The sequence below is a fragment of the Protomyctophum parallelum genome (assembly GCF_964188405.1).
Source record: "Protomyctophum parallelum genome assembly, chromosome: 7".
Taxonomy (NCBI): Eukaryota; Metazoa; Chordata; class Actinopteri; order Myctophiformes; family Myctophidae; genus Protomyctophum; species Protomyctophum parallelum.
Genome location: NC_139705.1, coordinates 53,211,306 through 53,237,587, shown reverse-complemented (window position 1 = coordinate 53,237,587; position 26,282 = coordinate 53,211,306). Strand labels below are relative to the sequence as shown.

Genomic DNA, 26,282 nt, shown 5'->3' with positions numbered 1-26,282 from the left:
GCTGCAGGGACACAGAGGGGTTAATGTTACTGAGAGGAGCTGCAGGGACACAGAGGGTTAATGTTACTGAGGGGAGCTGCAGGGACACAGAGGGTTAATGTTACTGAGGGGAGCTGCAGGGACACAGAGGGTTAATGTTACTGAGGGGAGCTGCAGGGACACAGAGGGGTTAATGTTACTGAGGGGAGCTGCAGGGACACAGAGGGTTAATGTTACTGAGGGGAGCTGCAGGGACACAGAGGGTTAATGTTACTGAGAGGAGCTGCAGGGACACAGAGGGTTAATGTTACTGAGGGGAGCTGCAGGGACACAGAGGGGTTAATGTTACTGAGGGGAGCTGCAGGGACACAGAGGGTTAATGTTACTGAGAGGAGCTGCAGGGACACAGAGGGTTAATGTTACTGAGGGGAGCTGCAGGGACACAGAGGGTTAATGTTACTGAGGGGAGCTGCAGGGACACAGAGGGTTAATGTTACTGAGAGGAGCTGCAGGGACACAGAGGGTTAATGTTACTGAGAGGAGCTGCAGGGACACAGAGGGGTTAATGTTACTGAGGGGAGCTGCAGGGACACAGAGGGTTAATGTTACTGAGGGGAGCTGCAGGGACACAGAGGGTTAATGTTACTGAGGGGAGCTGCAGGGACACAGAGGGTTAATGTTACTGAGGGGAGCTGCAGGGACACAGAGGGGTTAATGTTACTGAGAGGAGCTGCAGGGACACAGAGGGTTAATGTTACTGAGGGGAGCTGCAGGGACACAGAGGGTTAATGTTACTGAGGGGAGCTGCAGGGACACAGAGGGTTAATGTTACTGAGAGGAGCTGCAGGGACACAGAGGGTTAATGTTACTGAGAGGAGCTGCAGGGACACAGAGGGTTAATGTTACTGAGGGGAGCTGCAGGGACACAGAGGGTTAATGTTACTGAGGGGAGCTGCAGGGACACAGAGGGTTAATGTTACTGAGGGGAGCTGCAGGGACACAGAGGGTTAATGTTACTGAGGGGAGCTGCAGGGACACAGAGGGGTTAATGTTACTGAGAGGAGCTGCAGGGACACAGAGGGTTAATGTTACTGAGAGGAGCTGCAGGGACACAGAGGGGTTAATGTTACTGAGAGGAGCTGCAGGGACACAGAGGGTTAATGTTACTGAGAGGAGCTGCAGGGACACAGAGGGGTTAATGTTACTGAGGGGAGCTGCAGGGACACAGAGGGTTAATGTTACTGAGAGGAGCTGCAGGGACACAGAGGGGTTAATGTTACTGAGGGGAGCTGCAGGGACACAGAGGGTTAATGTTACTGAGAGGAGCTGCAGGGACACAGAGGGTTAATGTTACTGAGGGGAGCTGCAGGGACACAGAGGGTTAATGTTACTGAGAGGAGCTGCAGGGACACAGAGGGTTAATGTTACTGAGGGGAGCTGCAGGGACACAGAGGGTTAATGTTACTGAGAGGAGCTGCAGGGACACAGAGGGTTAATGTTACTGAGGGGAGCTGCAGGGACACAGAGGGTTAATGTTACTGAGAGGAGCTGCAGGGACACAGAGGGTTAATGTTACTGAGAGGAGCTGCAGGGACACAGAGGGTTAATGTTACTGAGGGGAGCTGCAGGGACACAGAGGGGTTAATGTTACTGAGAGGAGCTGCAGGGACACAGAGGGGTTAATGTTACTGAGAGGAGCTACAGGGACACAGAGGGTTAATGTTACTGAGGGGAGCTGCAGGGACACAGAGGGTTAATGTTACTGAGAGGAGCTGCAGGGACACAGAGGGTTAATGTTACTGAGGGGAGCTGCAGGGACACAGAGGGTTAATGTTACTGAGGGGAGCTGCAGGGACACAGAGGGTTAATGTTACTGAGGGGAGCTGCAGGGACACAGAGGGTTAATGTTACTGAGAGGAGCTGCAGGGACACAGAGGGGTTAATGTTACTGAGGGGAGCTGCAGGGACACAGAGGGGTTAATGTTACTGAGAGGAGCTGCAGGGACACAGAGGGTTAATGTTACTGAGAGGAGCTGCAGGGACACAGAGGGTTAATGTTACTGAGGGGAGCTGCAGGGACACAGAGGGTTAATGTTACTGAGGGGAGCTGCAGGGACACAGAGGGTTAATGTTACTGAGAGGAGCTGCAGGGACACAGAGGGTTAATGTTACTGAGGGGAGCTGCAGGGACACAGAGGGTTAATGTTACTGAGGGGAGCTGCAGGGACACAGAGGGTTAATGTTACTGAGAGGAGCTGCAGGGACACAGAGGGTTAATGTTACTGAGGGGAGCTGCAGGGACACAGAGGGTTAATGTTACTGAGAGGAGCTGCAGGGACACAGAGGGGTTAATGTTACTGAGGGGAGCTGCAGGGACACAGAGGGTTAATGTTACTGAGGGGAGCTGCAGGGACACAGAGGGTTAATGTTACTGAGGGGAGCTGCAGGGACACAGAGGGTTAATGTTACTGAGAGGAGCTGCAGGGACACAGAGGGTTAATGTTACTGAGGGGAGCTGCAGGGACACAGAGGGTTAATGTTACTGAGAGGAGCTGCAGGGACACAGAGGGTTAATGTTACTGAGGGGAGCTGCAGGGACACAGAGGGGTTAATGTTACTGAGAGGAGCTGCAGGGACACAGAGGGTTAATGTTACTGAGGGGAGCTGCAGGGACACAGAGGGTTAATGTTACTGAGAGGAGCTGCAGGGACACAGAGGGGTTAATGTTACTGAGGGGAGCTGCAGGGACACAGAGGGGTTAATGTTACTGAGAGGAGCTGCAGGGACACAGAGGGGTTAATGTTACTGAGAGGAGCTGCAGGGACACAGAGGGGTTAATGTTACTGAGGGGAGCTGCAGGGACACAGAGGGGTTAATGTTACTGAGAGGAGCTGCAGGGACACAGAGGGTTAATGTTACTGAGGGGAGCTGCAGGGACACAGAGGGTTAATGTCACTGAGAGGAGCTGCAGGGACACAGAGGGTTAATGTTACTGAGGGGAGCTGCAGGGACACAGAGGGTTAATGTTACTGAGGGGAGCTGCAGGGACACAGAGGGTTAATGTTACTGAGGGGAGCTGCAGGGACACAGTGGGTTAATGTTACTGAGAGGAGCTGCAGGGACACAGAGGGTTAATGTTACTGAGGGGAGCTGCAGGGACACAGAGGGTTAATGTTACTGAGAGGAGCTGCAGGGACACAGAGGGGTTAATGTTACTGAGGGGAGCTGCAGGGACACAGAGGGTTAATGTTACTGAGAGGAGCTGCAGGGACACAGAGGGTTTATGTCACTGAGAGGAGCTGCAGGGACACAGAGGGTTAATGTTACTGAGGGGAGCTGCAGGGACACAGAGGGTTAATGTTACTGAGGGGAGCTGCAGGGACACAGAGGGTTAATGTCACTGAGAGGAGCTGCAGGGACACAGAGGGTTAATGTTACTGAGGGGAGCTGCAGGGACACAGAGGGGTTAATGTTACTGAGGGGAGCTGCAGGGACACAGAGGGGTTAATGTTACTGAGAGGAGCTGCAGGGACACAGAGGGTTAATGTCACTGAGAGGAGCTGCAGGGACACAGAGGGTTAATGTTACTGAGAGGAGCTGCAGGGACACAGAGGGTTAATGTTACTGAGAGGAGCTGCAGGGACACAGAGGGTTAATGTTACTGAGGGGAGCTGCAGGGACACAGAGGGTTAATGTTACTGAGGGGAGCTGCAGGGACACAGAGGGTTAATGTCACTGAGAGGAGCTGCAGGGACACAGAGGGTTAATGTTACTGAGGGGAGCTGCAGGGACACAGAGGGGTTAATGTTACTGAGGGGAGCTGCAGGGACACAGAGGGGTTAATGTTACTGAGGGGAGCTGCAGGGACACAGAGGGTTAATGTTACTGAGAGGAGCTGCAGGGACACAGAGGGGTTAATGTTACTGAGAGGAGCTACAGGGACACAGAGGGTTAATGTTACTGAGAGGAGCTGCAGGGACACAGAGGGGTTAATGTTACTGAGAGGAGCTGCAGGGACACAGAGGGTTAATGTTACTGAGAGGAGCTGCAGGGACACAGAGGGTTAATGTTACTGAGAGGAGCTGCAGGGACACAGAGGGTTAATGTTACTGAGGGGAGCTGCAGGGACACAGAGGGTTAATGTTACTGAGGGGAGCTGCAGGGACACAGAGGGTTAATGTTACTGAGGGGAGCTGCAGGGACACAGAGGGTTAATGTTACTGAGGGGAGCTGCAGGGACACAGAGGGGTTAATGTTACTGAGGGGAGCTGCAGGGACACAGAGGGTTAATGTTACTGAGGGGAGCTGCAGGGACACAGAGGGTTAATGTTACTGAGAGGAGCTGCAGGGACACAGAGGGTTAATGTTACTGAGGGGAGCTGCAGGGACACAGAGGGTTAATGTTACTGAGGGGAGCTGCAGGGACACAGAGGGTTAATGTTACTGAGAGGAGCTGCAGGGACACAGAGGGTTAATGTTACTGAGGGGAGCTGCAGGGACACAGAGGGTTAATGTTACTGAGGGGAGCTGCAGGGACACAGAGGGTTAATGTTACTGAGAGGAGCTGCAGGGACACAGAGGGTTAATGTTACTGAGGGGAGCTGCAGGGACACAGAGGGTTAATGTTACTGAGGGGAGCTGCAGGGACACAGAGGGTTAATGTTACTGAGAGGAGCTGCAGGGACACAGAGGGTTAATGTTACTGAGAGGAGCTGCAGGGACACAGAGGGTTAATGTTACTGAGAGGAGCTGCAGGGACACAGAGGGTTAATGTTACTGAGGGGAGCTGCAGGGACACAGAGGGTTAATGTTACTGAGGGGAGCTGCAGGGACACAGAGGGTTAATGTTACTGAGAGGAGCTGCAGGGACACAGAGGGTTAATGTTACTGAGGGGAGCTGCAGGGACACAGAGGGTTAATGGTACTGAGAGGAGCTGCAGGGACACAGAGGGTTAATGTTACTGAGGGGAGCTGCAGGGACACAGAGGGGTTAATGTTACTGAGAGGAGCTGCAGGGACACAGAGGGGTTAATGTTACTGAGGGGAGCTGCAGGGACACAGAGGGTTAATGTTACTGAGGGGAGCTGCAGGGACACAGAGGGTTAATGTTACTGAGGGGAGCTGCAGGGACACAGTGGGGTTAATGTTACTGAGAGGAGCTGCAGGGACACAGAGGGGTTAATGTTACTGAGGGGAGCTGCAGGGACACAGAGGGTTAATGTTACTGAGAGGAGCTGCAGGGACACAGAGGGGTTAATGTTACTGAGGGGAGCTGCAGGGACACAGAGGGTTAATGTTACTGAGAGGAGCTGCAGGGACACAGAGGGGTTAATGTTACTGAGGGGAGCTGCAGGGACACAGAGGGTTAATGTTACTGAGGGGAGCTGCAGGGACACAGAGGGTTAATGTTACTGAGGGGAGCTGCAGGGACACAGAGGGTTAATGTTACTGAGAGGAGCTGCAGGGACACAGAGGGGTTAATGTTACTGAGAGGAGCTGCAGGGACACAGAGGGGTTAGTGTTACTGAGAGGAGCTGCAGGGACACAGAGGGTTAATGTTACTGAGGGGAGCTGCAGGGACACAGAGGGGTTAATGTTACTGAGGGGAGCTGCAGGGACACAGAGGGTTAATGTTACTGAGGGGAGCTGCAGGGACACAGAGGGGTTAATGTTACTGAGAGGAGCTGCAGGGACACAGAGGGTTAATGTTACTGAGAGGAGCTGCAGGGACACAGAGGGTTAATGTTACTGAGGGGAGCTGCAGGGACACAGAGGGTTAATGTTACTGAGAGGAGCTGCAGGGACACAGAGGGTTAATGTTACTGAGGGGAGCTGCAGGGACACAGAGGGTTAATGTTACTGAGAGGAGCTGCAGGGACACAGAGGGTTAATGTTACTGAGAGGAGCTGCAGGGACACAGAGGGTTAATGTTACTGAGAGGAGCTGCAGGGACACAGTGGGGTTAATGTTACTGAGGGGAGCTGCAGGGACACAGAGGGTTAATGTTACTGAGAGGAGCTGCAGGGACACAGAGGGTTAATGTTACTGAGAGGAGCTGCAGGGACACAGAGGGTTAATGTTACTGAGGGGAGCTGCAGGGACACAGAGGGGTTAATGTTACTGAGGGGAGCTGCAGGGACACAGTGGGGTTAATGTTACTGAGAGGAGCTGCAGGGACACAGAGGGTTAATGTTACTGAGAGGAGCTGCAGGGACACAGAGGGTTAATGTTACTGAGGGGAGCTGCAGGGACACAGAGGGTTAATGTTACTGAGGGGAGCTGCAGGGACACAGAGGGGTTAATGTTACTGAGGGGAGCTGCAGGGACACAGAGGGTTAATGTTACTGAGGGGAGCTGCAGGGACACAGAGGGTTAATGTTACTGAGAGGAGCTGCAGGGACACAGAGGGTTAATGTTACTGAGGGGAGCTGCAGGGACACAGAGGGTTAATGTTACTGAGGGGAGCTGCAGGGACACAGAGGGTTAATGTTACTGAGAGGAGCTGCAGGGACACAGAGGGTTAATGTTACTGAGAGGAGCTGCAGGGACACAGAGGGTTAATGTTACTGAGGGGAGCTGCAGGGACACAGAGGGGTTAATGTTACTGAGGGGAGCTGCAGGGACACAGAGGGTTAATGTTACTGAGGGGAGCTGCAGGGACACAGAGGGTTAATGTTACTGAGAGGAGCTGCAGGGACACAGAGGGTTAATGTTACTGAGAGGAGCTGCAGGGACACAGAGGGGTTAATGTTACTGAGGGGAGCTGCAGGGACACAGAGGGTTAATGTTACTGAGAGGAGCTGCAGGGACACAGAGGGTTAATGTTACTGAGGGGAGCTGCAGGGACACAGAGGGGTTAATGTTACTGAGAGGAGCTGCAGGGACACAGAGGGTTAATGTTACTGAGGGGAGCTGCAGGGACACAGAGGGGTTAATGTTACTGAGGGGAGCTGCAGGGACACAGAGGGTTAATGTTACTGAGGGGAGCTGCAGGGACACAGAGGGTTAATGTTACTGAGGGGAGCTGCAGGGACACAGAGGGTTAATGTTACTGAGGGGAGCTGCAGGGACACAGAGGGTTAATGTTACTGAGAGGAGCTGCAGGGACACAGAGGGTTAATGTTACTGAGAGGAGCTGCAGGGACACAGAGGGTTAATGTTACTGAGAGGAGCTGCAGGGACACAGAGGGTTAATGTTACTGAGGGGAGCTGCAGGGACACAGAGGGTTAATGTTACTGAGAGGAGCTACAGGGACACAGAGGGTTAATGTTACTGAGGGGAGCTGCAGGGACACAGAGGGTTAATGTTACTGAGAGGAGCTGCAGGGACACAGAGGGTTAATGTTACTGAGAGGAGCTGCAGGGACACAGAGGGTTAATGTTACTGAGAGGAGCTGCAGGGACACAGAGGGTTAATGTTACTGAGAGGAGCTGCAGGGACACAGAGGGTTAATGTTACTGAGGGGAGCTGCAGGGACACAGAGGGTTAATGTTACTGAGGGGAGCTGCAGGGACACAGAGGGTTAATGTTACTGAGAGGAGCTGCAGGGACACAGTGGGGTTAATGTTACTGAGGGGAGCTGCAGGGACACAGAGGGTTAATGTTACTGAGAGGAGCTGCAGGGACACAGAGGGTTAATGTTACTGAGAGGAGCTGCAGGGACACAGAGGGTTAATGTTACTGAGGGGAGCTGCAGGGACACAGAGGGGTTAATGTTACTGAGGGGAGCTGCAGGGACACAGTGGGGTTAATGTTACTGAGAGGAGCTGCAGGGACACAGAGGGTTAATGTTACTGAGAGGAGCTGCAGGGACACAGAGGGTTAATGTTACTGAGGGGAGCTGCAGGGACACAGAGGGTTAATGTTACTGAGGGGAGCTGCAGGGACACAGAGGGGTTAATGTTACTGAGGGGAGCTGCAGGGACACAGAGGGTTAATGTTACTGAGGGGAGCTGCAGGGACACAGAGGGTTAATGTTACTGAGAGGAGCTGCAGGGACACAGAGGGTTAATGTTACTGAGGGGAGCTGCAGGGACACAGAGGGTTAATGTTACTGAGGGGAGCTGCAGGGACACAGAGGGTTAATGTTACTGAGAGGAGCTGCAGGGACACAGAGGGTTAATGTTACTGAGAGGAGCTGCAGGGACACAGAGGGTTAATGTTACTGAGGGGAGCTGCAGGGACACAGAGGGGTTAATGTTACTGAGGGGAGCTGCAGGGACACAGAGGGTTAATGTTACTGAGGGGAGCTGCAGGGACACAGAGGGTTAATGTTACTGAGAGGAGCTGCAGGGACACAGAGGGTTAATGTTACTGAGAGGAGCTGCAGGGACACAGAGGGGTTAATGTTACTGAGGGGAGCTGCAGGGACACAGAGGGTTAATGTTACTGAGAGGAGCTGCAGGGACACAGAGGGTTAATGTTACTGAGGGGAGCTGCAGGGACACAGAGGGGTTAATGTTACTGAGAGGAGCTGCAGGGACACAGAGGGTTAATGTTACTGAGGGGAGCTGCAGGGACACAGAGGGGTTAATGTTACTGAGGGGAGCTGCAGGGACACAGAGGGTTAATGTTACTGAGGGGAGCTGCAGGGACACAGAGGGTTAATGTTACTGAGGGGAGCTGCAGGGACACAGAGGGTTAATGTTACTGAGGGGAGCTGCAGGGACACAGAGGGTTAATGTTACTGAGAGGAGCTGCAGGGACACAGAGGGTTAATGTTACTGAGAGGAGCTGCAGGGACACAGAGGGTTAATGTTACTGAGAGGAGCTGCAGGGACACAGAGGGTTAATGTTACTGAGGGGAGCTGCAGGGACACAGAGGGTTAATGTTACTGAGAGGAGCTACAGGGACACAGAGGGTTAATGTTACTGAGGGGAGCTGCAGGGACACAGAGGGTTAATGTTACTGAGAGGAGCTGCAGGGACACAGAGGGTTAATGTTACTGAGAGGAGCTGCAGGGACACAGAGGGTTAATGTTACTGAGAGGAGCTGCAGGGACACAGAGGGTTAATGTTACTGAGAGGAGCTGCAGGGACACAGAGGGTTAATGTTACTGAGGGGAGCTGCAGGGACACAGAGGGTTAATGTTACTGAGGGGAGCTGCAGGGACACAGAGGGTTAATGTTACTGAGAGGAGCTGCAGGGACACAGAGGGTTAATGTTACTGAGGGGAGCTGCAGGGACACAGAGGGGTTAATGTTACTGAGAGGAGCTGCAGGGACACAGAGGGGTTAATGTTACTGAGGGGAGCTGCAGGGACACAGAGGGTTAATGTTACTGAGAGGAGCTGCAGGGACACAGAGGGTTAATGTTACTGAGAGGAGCTGCAGGGACACAGAGGGGTTAATGTTACTGAGGGGAGCTGCAGGGACACAGAGGGGTTAATGTTACTGAGAGGAGCTGCAGGGACACAGAGGGTTAATGTTACTGAGGGGAGCTGCAGGGACACAGAGGGTTAATGTTACTGAGAGGAGCTGCAGGGACACAGAGGGTTAATGTTACTGAGGGGAGCTGCAGGGACACAGAGGGTTAATGTTACTGAGAGGAGCTGCAGGGACACAGAGGGTTAATGTTACTGAGAGGAGCTGCAGGGACACAGAGGGTTAATGTTACTGAGGGGAGCTGCAGGGACACAGAGGGTTAATGTTACTGAGAGGAGCTGCAGGGACACAGAGGGTTAATGTTACTGAGAGGAGCTGCAGGGACACAGAGGGTTAATGTTACTGAGGGGAGCTGCAGGGACACAGAGGGTTAATGTTACTGAGAGGAGCTGCAGGGACACAGAGGGTTAATGTTACTGAGAGGAGCTGCAGGGACACAGAGGGTTAATGTTACTGAGGGGAGCTGCAGGGACACAGAGGGTTAATGTTACTGAGAGGAGCTGCAGGGACACAGAGGGTTAATGTTACTGAGGGGAGCTGCAGGGACACAGAGGGTTAATGTTACTGAGGGGAGCTGCAGGGACACAGAGGGTTAATGTTAGGTCAGGAAGGGCATCGTTGTCCTGCCCAGAGTACTGAGGGGAGCTGCAGGGACACAGAGGGTTAATGTTATACACAATGGGATGCACACACATTAGACACACCAATGGACCCACATGCGGAAACAACAGTCAGACATGCAGTCGGACATGCGCTGCTAGCTACCATGGTTTCATCTGCGGGTTTGAGTAAATGGTGCGCTGTGACTGGCCAGTCGCTGTGATTGACAGCCTACACCTAAACCTAACCCTAACCTTAACCTCAGTAAAACTATACCTAAACCTAACCCTAACCTTAACCTCATTAAAACTATACCTAAACCTAACCCTAACCTTAACCTCAGTAAAACTATACCTAAACCTAACCCTAACCTTAACCTCATTAAAACTATACCTAAACCTAACCCTAACCTTAACCTCATTAAAACTATACCTAAACCTAACCCTAACCTCAGTAAAACTATACCTAAACCTAACCCCAGTAAACTATACCTAAACCTAACCTTAACCTCATTAAAACTATACCTAAACCTAACCTCAGTAAAACTATACCTAAACCTAACCCCAGTAAACTATACCTAAACCTAACCTCAGTAAAACTAACGCAGTGGCTGGGGTGCGTTTCCAAGAACCCGAATCTGCAGATGAAACCCTGCAAGCGCGCTGCTAGGGTTAGTTAATGTGTCGCGATGCAACGTATCGTGAACTTGTGGATCAGCTATTTTCAATCTGAGGACAATTTCAATGGATTGAGTTCTCTGGATGGTGTCCAGTGTTCAATGGATTGAGTTCTCTGGATGGTGTCCAGTGTTCAATGGATTGAGTTCTCTGGATGGTGTCCAGTGTTCAATGGATTGAGTTCTCTGGGTGGTGTCCAGTGTTCAATGGATTGAGTTCTCTGGATGGTGTCCAGTGTTCAATGGATTGAGTTCTTTGGATGGTGTCCAGTGTTCAATGGATTGAGTTCTCTGGATGGTGTCCAGTGTTCAATGGATTGAGTTCTTTGGATGGTGTCCAGTGTTCAATGGATTGAGTTCTCTGGATGGTGTCCAGTGTTCAATGGATTGAGTTCTTTGGATGGTGTCCAGTGTTCAATGGATTGAGTTCTTTGGATGGTGTCCAGTGTTCAATGGATTGAGTTCTCTGGATGGTGTCCAGTGTTCAATGGATTGAGTTCTCTGGATGGTGTCCAGTGTTCAATGGATTGAGTTCTTTGGATGGTGTCCAGTGTTCAATGGATTGAGTTCTCTGGATGGTGTCCAGTGTTCAATGGATTGAGTTCTTTGGATGGTGTCCAGTGTTCAATGGATTGAGTTCTCTGGATGGTGTCCAGTGTTCAATGGATTGAGTTCTCTGGATGGTGTCCAGTGTTCAATGGATTGAGTTCTCTGGATGGTGTCCAGTGTTCAATGGATTGAGTTCTCTGGATGGTGTCCAGTGTTCAATGGATTGAGTTCTTTGGATGGTGTCCAGTGTTCAATGGATTGAGTTCTTTGGATGGTGTCCAGTGTTCAATGGATTGAGTTCTCTGGATGGTGTCCAGTGTTCAATGGATTGAGTTCTCTGGATGGTGTCCAGTGTTCAATGGATTGAGTTCTCTGGATGGTGTCCAGTGTTCAATGGATTGAGTTCTCTGGATGGTGTCCAGTGTTCAATGGATTGAGTTCTCTGGATGGTGTCCAGTGTTCAATGGATTGAGTTCTCTGGATGGTGTCCAGTGTTCAATGGATTGAGTTCTCTGGATGGTGTCCAGTGTTCAATGGATTGAGTTCTCTGGATGGTGTCCAGTGTTCAATGGATTGAGTTCTCTGGATGGTGTCCAGTGTTCAATGGATTGAGTTCTCTGGATGGTGTCCAGTGTTCAATGGATTGAGTTCTCTGGATGGTGTCCAGTGTTCAATGGATTGAGTTCTCTGGATGGTGTCCAGTGTTCAATGGATTGAGTTCTCTGGATGGTGTCCAGTGTTCAATGGATTGAGTTCTCTGGATGGTGTCTAGTGTTCAATGGATTGAGTTCTCTGGATGGTGTCCAGTGTTCAATGGATTGAGTTCTCTGGATGGTGTCTAGTGTTCAATGGATTGAGTTCTCTGGATGGTGTCCAGTGTTCAATGGATTGAGTTCTCTGGATGGTGTCCAGTGTTCAATGGATTGAGTTCTCTGGATGGTGTCCAGTGTTCAATGGATTGAGTTCTCTGGATGGTGTCCAGTGTTCAATGGATTGAGTTCTCTGGATGGTGTCTAGTGTTCAATGGATTGAGTTCTCTGGATGGTGTCCAGTGTTCAATGGATTGAGTTCTCTGGATGGTGTCCAGTGTTCAATGGATTGAGTTCTCTGGATGGTGTCTAGTGTTCAATGGATTGAGTTCTCTGGATGGTGTCCAGTGTTCAATGGATTGAGTTCTCTGGATGGTGTCTAGTGTTCAATGGATTGAGTTCTCTGGATGGTGTCCAGTGTTCAATGGATTGAGTTCTCTGGATGGTGTCCAGTGTTCAATGGATTGAGTTCTTTGGATGGTGTCCAGCGTGGAGTCCGTTGATGACGACGTCACCAACATGGAGGCTAAGGGTTGCTTAGTGACGATGGACGCCATATAACTGGTAAACATCGTTTTTCAACATTATAAACTAAGGGGTCGTCCGATAGCGTCTTAGGCCCGGAAAGTGTTAATGGCAAGTATTTCCTACAGCTTTACATGTAAGTCCAAAAGTCTGAACTCACCCTTTAACAACAAAACAGAGAAAGAAACACCCCAAAATGTAAAATAAATAGCACATGTACTTAACCCATTTTGGGGCGGGAACCCCTTTTGGTGTTAGCATTACGTTATGCTATAATGCTTTAGCTACAAGCTCGTAGCGCGCCGCGCTACGAGCTTGTAGATCTGCTATTTTTTTTAAATCGAAGAACGACTGACATAGAAACATAGCTTTTTCAGAAAACTGTCAGGATGTAGAAGAACATGTTTTTAATCTGATCTCAGGTCAGAATGGGTTAAGTTCACAGCATGTTGCATTGTGACACATTGTGACACATTGTGAGCTTTGCTATTTTCATTTCTTGTAAAATGATGGATAAACGCATCATGTCAGAGGAATGTTCTAGGCAACGGTTTAAAGACACACCCAGTATAATCTGTTTGTTTTGAAATGTAAAAACATGTCTTCTAAATCATGACAGTTTTTCTGAAATACCTAGTTTTCTGTTTCTGTATCAGTGGTGCTCAATAGTTCATGTCAAGGACCCCAAAAAGGATATGTAATGATATGTAATAGGCAGCCGACCCCCATCTGTTCCTCACAACATCATGGAATAACAATTATTGACCCTTGAAAGCTCCACTGATGGAGAACAGTCTTATATAAGTGATCCTGTAAGATTGGACTTGACAATAATATTATCCTACATTTAAATTGCAAAGGTATGTACAGGATATGTTGTTCATTCTATGCCAGAAGCTGAAGAGAAATTAGTAGCTTGAAATAAAAATGACATTTATTTATTTCTCTGCCTGTGTTTCTCATCCTCGTCACATTCAGCTCCTTTTAAACTAATGTGACGAAGAAGGGCTGGACAGCTGGCCACTTCCAGATCATGTTGGGAAGGCAGCCAAGGGTGTGTGTGTGTGTGTGTGTGTGTGTGTGTGTGTGTGTGTGTGTGTGTGTGTGTGAGGGAGACAACCTCTACTGGCCTCATATCTCCGTTTCACCAAAGCTAATCCCAACACTGACTGATGAGGGGGTTAAATAAAGGCCAAACTAGGAAAATAAACACATTTTGAGTGGACGTTGTGCACAGTATTAAGAGCTGTGTGTGTGTGTGTGTGTGTGTGTGTGTGTGTGTGTGTGTGTGTGTGTGTGTGTGTGTGTGTGTGCGTGTTAAGAGCAGTGTGTGCTCACTGCCATGAACGGCAGCAGAGCTGTCTGTGAAGTCTTAATAATAATAATAATAATGTCGAGTATGGATCTTGATGCATGTATAAAATAAGTGCAGTGACACCACTGAGGAAACAGTGACGCCGCTGAGGAAACAGTGACACCACTGAGGAAACAGTGACGCCGCTGAGGAAACAGTGACACCACTGAGGAAACAGTGACACCACTGAGGAAACAGTGACGCCGCTGAGGAAACAGTGACACCACTGAGGAAACAGTGACACCACTGAGGAAACAGTGACGCCGCTGAGGAAACAGTGACACCACTGAGGAAACAGTGACGCCGCTGAGGAAACAGTGACGCCGCTGAGGAAACAGTGACGCCACTGAGGAAACAGTGACGCCGCTGAGGAAACAGTGACGCCGCTGAGGAAACAGTGACACCGCTGAGGAAACAGTGACACCGCTGAGGAAACAGTGACACCGCTGAGGAAACAGTGACACCGCTGAGGAAACAGTGACACCGCTGAGGAAACAGTGACACCGCTGAGGAAACAGTGACACCGCTGAGGAAACAGTGCACCTTATTTATAATTATTAGGACAAAACGTCACAGTGTAATTACTGTAAGGTGAGAAAGGTCACATGGATTTGACTCCAATGGGACATGACTTTGGGGCTTAATTATTCGACATGTCAAATCTCCCAAATCTATATTAAGTTAGAGGTCCTTTTTTAAAGAACCACGTGCTCACTGCTCTAGGACCGGGGTTCTCAACCTGTGGGTCGGGATCCACAGGATGCTCCTTGACCCCCCACCGCCACGGACCCCCACAGACCCCCCCCATGGACTCACCCAGCTGCTCCTTGACCCCCAGGAAGAGCACCAGACTGGACACGAAGAAGAGACTGCTCTGGACCACCGCGGCCACAGCATAGGCCCTCCTCTGGGGGACAGAGACACAGTTTGATTGGACAACGTAGCATAGGCTCCTCCTCTGGGGGACAGAGACACAGTTTGATTGGACAACGTAGCATAGGCTCCTCCTCTGGGGGACAGAGACACAGTCTGATTGGACAACACAGCATAGGCCCCTCCTCTGGGGGACAGAGACACAGTCTGATTGGACAACGTAGCATAGGCCCTCCTCTGGGGGACAGAGACACAGTCTGATTGGACAACGTAGCATAGGCTCCTCCTCTGGGGGACAGAGACACAGTCTGATTGGACAACGTAGCATAGGCTCCTCCTCTGGGGGACAGAGACACAGTCTGATTGGACAACACAGCATAGGCCCCTCCTCTGGGGGACAGAGACACAGTCTGATTGGACAACGTAGCATAGGCCCTCCTCTGGGGGACAGAGACACAGTCTGATTGGACAACGTAGCATAGGCTCCTCCTCTGGGGGACAGAGAGACAATAACGTAATTCCGTGTCCCTGGTCTTTATTGGGTTAACACTACGTGGTCATGTCCATTAACCCATTCTGACCTGAGATCAGATTCATACGAGGTTTCCGCCGGACACACACTGGTCCTGATGAACCCATTCTGACCTGAGATCAGATTCATACGAGGTTTCCGCCGGACACACACTGGTCCTGATGAACCCATTCTGACCTGAGATCTGATTCTAAAAATGTCAGTCGTTCTTCGATTTTTCAAAAATAGCAGACCTACAAGCTCGTATCGCGCCACTCAGTGGCGCGATATGAGCTTGTAGATCTGCTATTTTTCAATAGCTAAAGCATAGCATGATGCTAACACCAAAATGGGTGCCCGGTCAGAATGGGTTAAGATGTTTTTTTCCCCTGAGAGCAGATAGTGTATGTTGTTGTTGTTTTACAAACAGGAAAGCGTGATAAGGTGCTCAGCATTAATGTTCTAGCTGGCTCGTTCACGTGCGGCACTGAGAGTTCAAATATTTTCAACTTGGGGCATTTGGAAGAGCTTTGGAGGTTTTCAGCCAGGGAAAAAAGCATTACTGCTACAGGAAGAGTACAATGCCTCTTTAAAAACAGTGTTGTTTTTGGCAGTCTCTTCAATAGTTTTCATTTAGTTTTAGTCATATTTTAGTCACCTGGAATGTTTTAGTGTTAGTCTAGCTTTAGTCGACTAAATCTACAGTTGATTTAGTCGACTGAAATATACCTTGATGCCGTCGTAACGACTGATTTTACACTTGCTGAAAATGCATTGTGAGCTTGTAGATCTGCTATTTTCAGCATGCAACCAAGTGTAAAATGACTTATGCTGGATCTCTTCTGTTTAGTTTTCATCAGTGGAAAAAGGTAGTCGACGAACCTTTTTCGTCTTAGTTTTAGTCGACTAAATCAACACTGTTCAAAAGCATGACTTACTATGTGCTGCAGGCTGTCGGTGAGGGATGAGGAGACGTTGAGGAGGGAAGGAGAGGAGAGGTGGAGGAGGGAGGAGGCGTCGCTGTAGTTCAGCAGACTGCAGGCCTGGGCCTTCTTAGCGTGGTAAACGCCCACGATCTGACCCTGGATCACCGCCCCGGCCAGCACGGCAAACATCTCCACGCCCATTCCTGGATGGTTGAGACACACGCATGCCACGACGCCACGCCATGCACGCACGCACGCACAGACACGCACGCACGCACGCACGCACAACATGACATGTAAAGATCACATCAGCTGCTCACATCAGCTGTCTTTCTTTCTTTCCTTCGTTTATTTATTTGTTTGTTTTCATGTTAAATTCTCCCTGCTCTAACTTTGACAGCTATAACACAGCTGTGCTTGAACTGCTATGTTTATTGCTGTGCTTAATACGTTATAAGCATGCATGGCTTTATTTGATTTTTATACTGTTTCTGTTTTCTTTTACACGTTGCTGTGTAAAGTATCATGCCAAGTGCAGTGTACGGTTTTAAAGGTACGATTCACATATATGTTTATATTTCATTCTCTAAGCTTGGACTCTCTGGGGACCTAGGCTGCCAGACAGACAGACAGACAGACAGACAGACAGACAGACAGACAGACAGACAGACAGACAGACAGACAGACAGACAGACAGACAGACAGACAGACAGACAGACAGACAGACAGACAGACAGACAGACAGACAGACAGACAGACAGACAGACAGACAGACAGACAGACAGACAGACAGACAGCGTGCTGCGGGTTCGACTCCCGAGCCTGACGGCCATGGCCACGTGTCTTCCGTCCCCCCCCCCCCCCCCCCACCCCCTCTCTCCCCCCTTTCCTGTCTGTCTACTGTTCACTGTCAATAAAGGCCTCAAAAAAACTAATCTTTAAAAGTGGACCCTGGGAAGCCTCTCTGAAGCCAGCAGGGGAGTTGGTTGCCAGTAGTTGCTGGAAGTGTAATTGCGCTGCTCGGAATTTTAATGAGTTAGCAGCAAGGTCCAAGGGTGGGTGTGTGTGTGTGTGTGTGTGTGTGTGTGTGTGTGTGTGTGTGTGTGTGTGTGTGTGTGTGTGTGTGTGTGTGTGTGTGTGTGTTATATGAGACTAAATCCAAAAGGGAAGCACACAGAAAGAGTTGACGGGAAAGAAGGTAGGATGTCGGCACACCATATCGGGTCTGCAACAGGCGGACCCTAGTGGCTCCCTGTAGGATTCCAAAAAAAATATAGATGAAAATGTATAATGTTATTTTTTTCACATTTTTATTTTTCATTTATGGTTTCTGTAGGAGGCCAAACGTGACAAACACTAAGTTTTCCAATTCTGTAAACATGTGTAGAATAAAGATTAAGTTTCAACACATTATGTCAACTAAAGTTTGCGTCATAGCATGCGACACACTCGGCGCGGTGCTATTATAAACAGACCGGTGGGTGTGTGAGGATGCTGCCTGCTACGCTACTACGGCTTCTACAGGGAGAACAAGAAAGATAGCCGACGAAAAACAGAGGATTTAACAGTTTGTGGACTTCAAACTCCACCACTGACTGCTGCTAATTTCGTTGCAACCCAGGAGATAGCCTCGATACCCAGGCTTTCATTTCGTCTGCGCGAAAGATGAAAGCCTGGAAAAAGCCGTGGGCTGAACCAGTCTAAAAGTGGGAGTCAACCCTTCCGCGTAGGCGTCGCTCTAAATGATGTGACGTAGCGCTGCACTAGGGGGCAGAGGAGGGGCCGGGGGTGACGGACAGATCGATGAGATCCAATCAGGGTGCGCGCTTTTCTGAGACGCGACCCTCCCATCTAGGCCAGAAATGTCTCTGCTTAGGTCAGGCTACCCAGGAGATAATAAAGCTTGGCAAGCTGCATTATAATGTGTAACATTATAGATGGACTCCAGATAGATTTTGAATTTATTTTTGGTCAAAAATGGCTCTTTCAACATCTCGGGTTGCCGACCCCTGATTTAGAAGAACAGAATCAACGTTTCGCCCGCCGGGGTGGAGCTCCAGATACGCTGGGCGGGCGGACATCCTACCTTCTCTCTGTGAGTGTTATTATATATCTCATGGACATCCTACCTTCTTTCTGTGTGTGTTATTATATATCTCATGGCACATGGCGTGTGTGTGGGAAAGAGCGGGAGGTTGTACACATTGTGTGTGTGTGTGTGTGTGTGTGTGTGTGTGTGTGTGTGTGTGTGTGTGTGTGTATGCGTGCGTGTGATATCAATGTCCATCAATGTGCCTGATTGATGATGATGACGACGGTGGTGATGATTATTGATTGATGATAATGTACAGTTCAGTGAGTCTTACTGTATCCTGTGGCCGAGTCTCTGTCCTTCTGGTCTCCTCCCAGGAACATGTTCAGAGAGGAGTAAGGGACGTTGTAGCACTGAAACACAATAACCTAGGATGAGTAAGGGACGTTGTAGCACTGAAACACAATAACCTAGGATGAGTAAGGGACGTTGTAGCACTGAAACACAATAACCTAGGATGAGTAAGGGACGTTGTAGCACTAAAACACAACAGAAGAGACATTTGAAGCACAGCCTTCTGGTAATAAACCCCAATAAAGAACTATAAGCATTACAGGTACAACCAGACCAGTTCAGTGGCCTTGTGGTTAGAGTGTCCGCCCTGAAACTGGGAGGTCGGGGGTTCGATCCCCGGTCGGGTCATACCAAATGGGTTGCCAAGCAGGGACCCAATGCCTCCCTGCTCGGCACTCAGCAGGGTTGGATTGGGGGTCAAATCAACTAATGATTCCCGAGCACGGCGCACGCTGCGGCTCACCGCTCCAAGAGGGATGGGTCAAATGCGGAGAACAAATTTCAATGCGGTGACGTGTGTGACTAATCGTGCAACTTTGACTTTACAAAAATCACAGAAATTCTCGTGGAGTTGAATTCTACCCATGATATATGAATATATACTGTTAATATGGGAATATAGGACCACAGTATATTTTATTATTTTATGTTATTATATCAATTAATCAATCAATCAAATCAACTCAATCATCTCTGGATAGGACACCACAGTCAGAATATTGATGACTTACACTCAGGAACATGTCGAAGAGGCAGGTCCAGATGAGGAACCAGGTGAAAGTGAAGGCTGACGACGAAGACATGGAGGTCTGTGGAACGTACCACATCATGATGTAGGAGATGACCGCCAGGGGCATGGAGACCACCGTCCTGGGGGAGAGGGTTCAGAGGTCAGAGTTCAGAGGTCATCAACATACAACCACATCATGATGTAGGAGATGACCGCCAGGGGCATGGAGACCACCGTCCTGGGGCAGGAGGGAGTTCATTATTTAATAAAAGGCATGTTCTCCCCGTGTCCCCTAGGGTAGGTACCCTCACAAAAAACATGCAGTAATCCTGGTCTCTAAACTGCCTCCCCCTGGCCAGCCGGGGCGCCTGATGGAGGGGAAAGGAACTGGTTGGAATAACGTGTTCCTCCACGCGCTACGTCCAACCAGGGAAACTCCCCCCTGTCAGGTGAAAAGGAGCAACTTGGACACTCAGGCATGAAGGAAGCATGAGTTCAAGTCCGTTGCTCTCCCCTTGTCCCCCATATATGGGGACTAGGTTGGTCTCCCCTTGTCCCCAATATGGGGACTAGGTTGGTCTCCCCTCGTCCCCCATATATGGGGACTAGGTTGGTCTCCCCATGTCCCCCATATATGGGGACTAGGTTGGTCTCCCCTTGTCCCCCATATATGGGGACTAGGTTGGTCTCCCCTTGTCCCCCATATATGGGGACTAGGTTGGTCTCCCCTTGTCCCCCATATATGGGGACTAGGTTGGCGGAGGGTGTGTAGAGCCCAGGATCACATTAGATGATTGACACAGGGGTGAACAATGGGTTACAAAATCGTGGGATAAAAAAGAAAAAGAAAAAAAGGCATTTTTATCCGAGCTTTTTTTTTGCCATTGGCTTTCAACTACGCGTCCCTATTGGTCGGGAGGAGTGTGGCACTCTCAAACACTGGGTGTGTTCGATACAGCCACGCTGACCGCCCTGCCAACACAGACTAATAGGACTGACCGCCCTGCCAACACAGACTAATAGGACTGACCGCCCTGCCAACACAGACTAATAGGACTGACCGCCCTGCCAACACAGACTAATACACTGCCAACACAGACTAATAGGACTGACCGCCCTGCCAACACAGACTAATAGGACTGACCGCCCTGCCAACACAGACTAATACACTGCCAACACAGACTAATACACTGCCAACACAGACTAATACACTGCCAACACAGACTAATACACTGCCAACACAGACTAATACACTGCCAACACAGACTAATACACTGCCAACACAGACTAATACACTGCCAACACAGACTAATACACTGCCAACACAGACTAATACACTGCCAACACAGACTAATACACTGCCAACACAGACTAATACACTGCCAACACAGACTAATACACTGCCAACACAGACTAATACACTGCCAACACAGACTAATACACTGCCAACACAGACTAATACACTGCCAACACAGACTAATACACTGCCAACACAGACTAATACACTGCCAACACAGACTAATACACTGCCAACACAGACTAATACACTGCCAACACAGACTAATAGCACTGCCAACACAGACTAATACACTGCCAACACAGACCAATAGGACTGACCGCCCTGCCAACACAGACTAATAGGACTGACCGCCCTGCCAACACAGACTAATACACTGCCAACACAGACTAATACACTGCCAACACAGACTAATACACTGCCAACACAGACTAATACACTGCCAACACAGACTAATACACTGCCAACACAGACTAATACACTGCCAACACAGACTAATACACTGCCAACACAGACTAATAGCACTGCCAACACAGACCAATAGGACTGACCGCCCTGCCAACACAGACTAATACACTGCCAACACAGACTAATAGGCGAGTGCGAACTATTAGTGAGTTTTCCGAACGTACCCCGTTTGAGAAAAGTGGCCGGTGGCGCTCGGATAAAAATGCTTTTTTAATAAACAATGTGGGATACAGCAATGCTAATCGCTGTCCCAACATAATGTCCAACACCCGTGGCACACGTGACGAGTACTTTATATTTTAAATCTGAATGTTTATGTACACGTTTTTCAGTGTAAATGTAGCGACGATGGTGTAAAACTGGCTTCAGTTGCGTCGTGAGTCGTGACTATGACCCCATGAACCATGAGCGATGAAGATGCAAGTGTCCCAGATCTGTTCAACTCACCAAGGGATGAGTTTTCCAATGCGCGTCCTTCCACTCCTGCTGACCATGTATCCAACGATGGGGTCTGTGATGGCGTCCCACGCTCGTCCCACAAACAGGATGAGAGAGGCGTAGAATGGACCCATCTAGACAGAGAAGATAAGAGATGAGAGGCTTAGAATGGACCCATCTAGACAGAGAAGATACAAGATGAGAGGCATAGAATGGACCCATCTAGACAGAGAAGATAAACAAGATGAGAGAGGCGTAGAATGGACCCATCTAGACAGAGAAGATAAACAAGATGAGAGGCGTAGAATGGACCCATCTAGACAGAGAAGAAACACAAGATGAGAGAGGCATAGAATGGACCCATCTAGACAGAGAAGATACAAGATGAGAGGCTTAGAATGGACCCATCTAGACAGAGAAGATACAAGATGAGAGGCGTAGAATGGACCCATCTAGACAGAGAAGATAAACAGGATGAGAGGCGTAGAATGGACCCATCTAGACAGAGAAGAAACACAAGATGAGAGAGGCATAGAATGGACCCATCTAGACAGAGAAGATACAAGATGAGAGGCTTAGAATGGACCCATCTAGACAGAGAAGAAACACAAGATGAGAGAGGCATAGAATGGACCCATCTAGACAGAGAAGATACAAGATGAGAGGCTTAGAATGGACCCATCTAGACAGAGAAGATACAAGATGAGAGGCTTAGAATGGACCCATCTAGACAGAGAAGATAAACAAGATGAGAGGCTTAGAATGGACCCATCTAGACAGAGAAGATACAAGATGAGAGGCTTAGAATAGACCCATCTAGACAGAGAAGATAAACAAGATGAGAGGCTTAGAATAGACCCATCTAGACAGAGAAGATAAACAAGATGAGAGGCTTAGAATGGACCCATCTAGACAGAAGAGATTGTAAGATCCAAGAGAAGAGATTAGCTACGGTCGCTGTTTAGGTGCCCTGCTCCTAATACACTGATTGATTGATTGATTCTTTATTTAAGTGTCATGCTTCCGAAGAAGCCCCGCCCATATGGACTTACAGGACACTTTTTACAGTTTACATAAACAATGACAATAAACCGACATGACGGTTTGCAAACAATGATCAAGTGAATACCAAACTGACAATAATAATACACTCCAGATCCTTACAAGGCAGGTTACATAATATACAACATAAAATACCATATACTTGTGAATTATTATACATTGCAACAAGCATGACATCAAATGAGCTGAGACAGAGAGACAGAGACATAACACTGACCTGTACCACGTCCAACAGAGAGACAGAGACATAACACTGACCTGTACCACGTCCAACAGAGAGACAGAGACATAACACTGACCTGTACCACGTCCAACAGAGAGACATAACACTGACCTGTACCACGTCCAACAGAGAGACAGAGACATAACACTGACCTGTACCACGTCCAACAGAGAGACAGAGACATAACACTGACCTGTACCACGTCCAACAGAGAGACAGAGACATAACACTGACCTGTACCACGTCCAACAGAGAGACAGAGACATAACACTGACCTGTACCACGTCCAACAGAGAGACAGAGACATAACACTGACCTGTACCACGTCCAACAGAGAGACAGAGACATAACACTGACCTGTACCACGTCCAACAGAGAGACAGAGACATAACACTGACCTGTACCACGTCCAACAGAGAGACAGAGACATAACACTGACCTGTACCACGTCCAACAGAGAGACAGAGACATAACACTGACCTGTACCACGTCCAACAGAGAGACAGAGACATAACACTGACCTGTACCACGTCCAACAGAGAGACAGAGACATAACACTGACCTGTACCACGTCCAACAGAGAGACAGAGACATAACACTGACCTGTACCACGTCCAACAGAGAGACAGAGACATAACACTGACCTGTACCACGTCCAACAGAGAGACAGAGACATAACACTGACCTGTACCACGTCCAACAGAGAGACAGAGACATAACACTGACCTGTACCACGTCCAACAGAGAGACAGAGACATAACACTGACCTGTACCACGTCCAACAGAAAGATCTGCAGAAAGAATCCCTTGGCGGTCTGTGTCATCTGGTAGGGCATGCCGCCCACCGCGTAGCTGATCTTTCTGTACAGAGGGATGCCCGCTGTGCCTTTCTGGAATGACACGCAATAATATGCTTTGATTGATCTGTTATTTCCTGTTATTTATTTATTGGCTCTGACTGACGTTATTTCCGTGTCAGAGCGGAGTCAGACTACTAATTAGGGCACGTTTAGGCTAGCTGTGCAAACTGTGTCGAGTTGATGGACAAGTTATTAATCGATCAATAGGGAGAACGGGTAAGATGAGCCACTTTTCAATTAAGTTAAATATTAAATGGTAAAAATGGTAAATGGTGCTTTTATATAGCGCCTTTATCCAAGGCGCTTTACATAGGATGTGCATTACATTCACCCATTCATACACCGATTGCGGCGGAAGCCATGCAAGGTACCAACCAGCACATGGGGAGCAATTTGGGGTTCAGTGTCTTTGCTCAAGGACACTTCGACATGTAGACAGGAGGAGGAGGAGCCGGGATTCGAACCGCCGACCCATGGATCATTGGACGACCTGCTCTACCTCCTGAGCCACAGACGACCTGCTCTACCTCCTGAGCCACAGACGACCTGCTCTACCTCCTGAGCCACAGCTTATATAATAAGCAAAAATAAATGAATTATACAGCAGTAAAATCTAAACATCTACCAAAGGGTCATAAATATGTGACTTAAAAAAAAAGTGGTCACGTGGCTCAAATTGCCCCAGGTTGATCAAATTGACCCACTTGATATTTTATAAGTTTAAATTTCAACAAATAATGTATTCACTTATTTACAAAAACAACAAAGAAAAACAGTGTGCATTCTTCCAAATTAAAGGCCATAAAGCATAATTTGAGTAGCAAAGACATAATACAAAATATTGAATAAAGATTCATGTTAGGATAATTGGCTCAATGACATTTAATTCGTTAATATATGGTTTATAACCCATGCAGTATAGAAGGCTATGGACCAGAGCTATACCCCATATAGCATTTTAGACAGAAATAGCTGGAATAAGACTATTTCTTTGCAAAAGTATTATTAATTATAGCCTATCTATAGCAGGACTAATTATAATCATAATGAATATTATAGCCTATCATTGGCATATGACCAACATGTATGATACACATTTTTAGACCTGGGTAAATCTACCTGAAAGTATATAAATTAAATCTTACTTTGATCTGTATTTTAGTTTTTTGTACAAAATACTGTTGTAAGCTATTCTAGTTTCCCCTATAGCGCTCTGAGCCATAGCTCTAATGTTCTGATTCTGCCCTGCATTGGGCAGAATCATAGCACATTCAAGTGCATTCAAGTTATGGATCAGAGCTAACCATGTTTCCCAACGTCACAGCCAGGTGCAAATTATGGTTGTTTACTATCGATTTAAGGTAGCATGACATCATGACTACAGACAGTTTTCTACTTTTAGTGAAGTTTAGTTTTACCCACAGACTCATCTTTACCCCATAAGGTTCTTGCCTACGTTCTTACCTAATGGTATAAAGTATATTTACAGTAAAAACTAGTGAAAGCAGAACGGCTCAGTCATGCATTCCAAAGTATAATCAGCTGAGCCTGCAGAGCTGAAACATGACTGTCAGATCGTCATGTGAATTAAACACCATGGAAGATAATCAAAATAATTAGGCTACCTTATAGGCTATACAAAGATTAATTATGTATCGTTTATAGTTTAGACAAAGATTAATGATCGTTTACTTCCCACAGAACTTTAGCTTAATTACATCCAGTGGTTGTATAAAGTTATTTACACTTTTGACAGTCAAAGTGTAAATAACTTTATTTTGTACTTACCGTATTACGGGCAGATCCTCCTCGGCGCAGCGGAGCCTCCTCTCCCCCCGTCTGGACGTCGACATGTTCGGCCATGGTCCTCCTGGTCCTGCCCGCCTGTCCGCTCATCACCACCATAACCCTAACGTTTCATCATCGGGGTGTTTTCACTTCACTTCACCCCGTCCGTCCATCCATGGCGAGGTTCCGAGCTATTTCCTTCCTCACGTCACGTCGCGTCAGCCATGCACAACCCGCGGTCTGCACCATATTGTGCATGTGTGTGAAATAACTGTCAACAGGCTTTCCGCAATACTGTAGAAAGAAAGTTATAACGGTCTGGCCCGCCTACTGTGTATGCTGTAATTAATTGCACACACGCAAGTTACTCTACTGTAACTTATACAACCATACAAATAAATCAATGTAAACCAATGTAGGCGTGTAAGAAATTAAAGGGGAATACCACTCATTTTCAACATTTTACTATGTCATTAAACATACCTATGAGTATGAGCTCTTGTGTGGAAATAATAATAGTGCCTCGAGGACCTCCCTAGGGAGACACCCGAGAGGCATCCTAACCAGATGCACCGAAACACCTAAACTGGCACCTTTCCAGGCGAAGAAACAGCGGTTCTATTCCGAGTCTCTCTCGTGTGACTGAACTTATCACCCCATCTCTAAGGGAGATGCCAGCCACCCATCCATCCATCTTCAACCGCTTATTCGTAGTCGGGTCGCGGGGGCAACAGCTCCACCAGAGAGCTCCAGACTTCCCTCTCCAGAGCAACATTAGTGCCTTCCTCCTGGGGGATCCTGAGACAGTGAGTCGATGCATTTCCTCCAACTGCGCCTTGGTCT

The 26,282-nt window shown here is 48.4% G+C and overlaps 1 pseudogene across 1 annotated transcript in view; it reads right to left on the bottom strand.

Annotated features, from left to right (window-relative positions):
• LOC310862167 (sodium-dependent lysophosphatidylcholine symporter 1-like) overlaps nucleotides 1–25,583 on the bottom strand; it is a 49,841-nt pseudogene extending 24,258 nt beyond the window's left edge. The window contains exons 1-7 of the transcript XR_014571055.1: nucleotides 25,440–25,583; nucleotides 23,559–23,681; nucleotides 21,516–21,640; nucleotides 19,305–19,443; nucleotides 18,554–18,632; nucleotides 16,200–16,390; nucleotides 14,694–14,784 (exon numbers count right to left, since the gene is read on the bottom strand). The product of XR_014571055.1 is annotated as a sodium-dependent lysophosphatidylcholine symporter 1-like (transcript). The remainder of the gene's footprint in view (nucleotides 1–14,693; nucleotides 14,785–16,199; nucleotides 16,391–18,553; nucleotides 18,633–19,304; nucleotides 19,444–21,515; nucleotides 21,641–23,558; nucleotides 23,682–25,439) is intronic.
• Between the last annotated feature and the right edge of the window lie 699 nt (nucleotides 25,584–26,282).